The 2369-nt window shown below is 42.7% G+C and overlaps 1 long non-coding RNA gene across 1 annotated transcript; it reads left to right on the top strand.

The window, feature by feature from the left end:
- Positions 1-457: 457 nt before the first annotated feature.
- Positions 458-1421, top strand: LOC112449870. The gene is made up of 3 exons (XR_003038410.1): positions 458-534; positions 610-695; positions 765-1421. It is a non-coding gene; the product is annotated as an uncharacterized LOC112449870 (long non-coding RNA).
- Positions 1422-2369: the final 948 nt, after the last annotated feature.

Genomic DNA, 2369 nt, shown 5'->3' with positions numbered 1-2369 from the left:
GAAGAGAATGTCAGACAGAATCACACGTTTGAAGCTAGAAGTTGAGGGTGTAAATTTGATTGTTGCCAGTGCATCTGCACCATAGGTTGCTTGTCAGTTTGAGGTAAAAGACTAGGTAATTCTAGTGTAAGTGGATGAAGTTGTAGAAGGTGTCCCCAGAAAGTAGGGAGTGGTGATTGAAGGGACTTCAATGGTCATGTTGGTGAAGGGAAGAAAAAGAGATGAAGAGTTGGTGAGTATGTATGGTGTAAAGATGTGAATGCAGAAGAACAGATGTTGTTCATTTTGTGAAAATATAACAAAAATGTCATGATGAACACCTATTTTCAGAAGAGGGATGAACATAGGGTGTGGCGTGTGGCAGGTTGGTGTAGATTTACCTTTAAGGTGAGTGGTGGGTGGCACCCACGCCGCCTTTAAAGCCAGGTGTGCGCTTTGCACACTCAGACAGTCTTGCAGGGCTTCCTGGTGGCACCTTGCTGTGCGCTCCTGTGGGGAATTGTTTGGGGCGGTGCTTGCCATGGTCGTACTCAGGTTAGTTTTGTGGTTCCTTTTTGTTGTTCCTGACTATTAGACTGGTTTCTGCAATCATGCCTGTCTTGGATTCAGGATTGTAGTTGGGTTGTGTGGGTTCATCCTGCTCTCTGGAATGCGTGTGGTTGGGCGTGCACCGTGAGCTTGTAGTTTCCACCGGGGTAAGTGGCTTTATCTCTCCGGCTTGTTTTGGGCTGTGTGCTATGGCTAACATTAAATTTTGCTCCTAGATCTTGGACCGTATATTTTGGTGGCTCCTCCCTTCCTCCTGCGGCATTTAGTGGTGCGCACCTGATCAGCGGGTGCGCAGGACAAGGTGTGCAGCTGCGTTGAGGCCGCCTCCACCTCCTGCTGAAGGAGCCGTTGTTTTGTCCCAGTTGCTGCTTTATGCCGTTACCCTTTGGATTACGAACTACCCAATTAACAATTTAATTTTATTTAGGTAAGGGCTCAACCTGCCTATGGTGAGTCTTTTGTAATTTAACTGCATGTTTATTTGCTGATGCTGTTTTTTTCTTTGCATGTCAATTTATGTATAATTTGCCTGCATGTTTGGTGTTCTGTTATTTTATTACTGATTTGTTTGTTTGTTCTTTTTGTTTGGTTGCAGTACATTGTTTGTTGTGCATTAACATATTATTTCCTTGTTATTTCTTAATTGGGTTTGAACGTATCCAGTAAATGCTGAAGGGCTAGTGTGCAATAGAAAATTTGATAATCATGTCCAGATTTTAATTCTTTGTAAGCTTACATTTTTATCTCTTGTGCAAATAAATTATTATTTTAGACCAATGATCCACCTCTCTTTATTGTCCTGACCTACGTCCTTTTGGTTTGGTAAAGGTTGGAAGGTTTGACAGTCCCAGGGTTAAATCCCTGGGTGGCGTTGTGGGTTAAAGTATTTTATAATTTAAGTCTCAGACACCGCTCGCGTCACAGGCGTAACAGAGGAGGCAGGTGTACATAGGTGGATTATATCTTTAGCAGGAAATGCTAACTGAAAGAGATTAGAGATTGTAAGGTGGTGCCAGGGGAAAATGTGGCAAAACATCACAAAATTATAGATTGAATACACAAAATGAGATTAGAAACAAAGAATAGCCTTGGGACTGGAAAAGTTGGTAAGAGAAACAGGCAAGGAGCTTCTTGGTGTTTTTTTTTTTTCCAAGTCAAAACAAAGAAGACAGGCAAGGATAATTGTAGAATGACAAAGTTCAGGAGATCATTCACAAAGTGAAGGCAGCTACGAAAAGGTGGGATAGTCAGGGAGAGGAAGGAAGTAGACAGGAGTGAGGGACATGGATTAATGAATGATCAAAGTGTGTTGAGCATTGGAAGGAGTACTTTGAAAAGCTGAAGAATAAGGAAATTGAGACAGAGAGGGAAACAGATGGAGGACAGATGTTTGACCAGGAAGTACAGATAATTATTAAGGAGAAAATGAGGTCAACTTGAAAAAGTATGATGATTGGAAAGCAGTGAGGTTCATGGTTGGTGAGGCACTGAGAGTCAGATTTACAAATATATAAATCCAAAAGGGTAGCTTATTCAATTGGCTACTGGTTATTTCATATCTCATCAGCTTTCTTCACACACACACATACACACACACACACACACACTCTCTCGCTCCCTCACTCACTCACTCACACACGCTTGCGCGCGCACACATAGTAGTATTAAGGATAAGATAAGAAAAAACGTTACAATTACCGTTTTGGCAGTCCGATGGAGCAAAACAAAACTTAATGACTGGCAGCAGTGCACGTGACTGTCACTGGCCTCTGCGTGAAAGGACAGCAGCAACAAGCTCCCGTTGGCTCACGTGCGCCCCC

Source organism: Kryptolebias marmoratus, linkage group LG22 (genome assembly GCF_001649575.2).
Source record: "Kryptolebias marmoratus isolate JLee-2015 linkage group LG22, ASM164957v2, whole genome shotgun sequence".
Classification (NCBI taxonomy): Eukaryota; Metazoa; Chordata; class Actinopteri; order Cyprinodontiformes; family Rivulidae; genus Kryptolebias; species Kryptolebias marmoratus.
The sequence above is the reverse complement of the archived record's forward strand: the minus strand, read 5'-3'. Positions and strand labels throughout refer to the sequence as shown.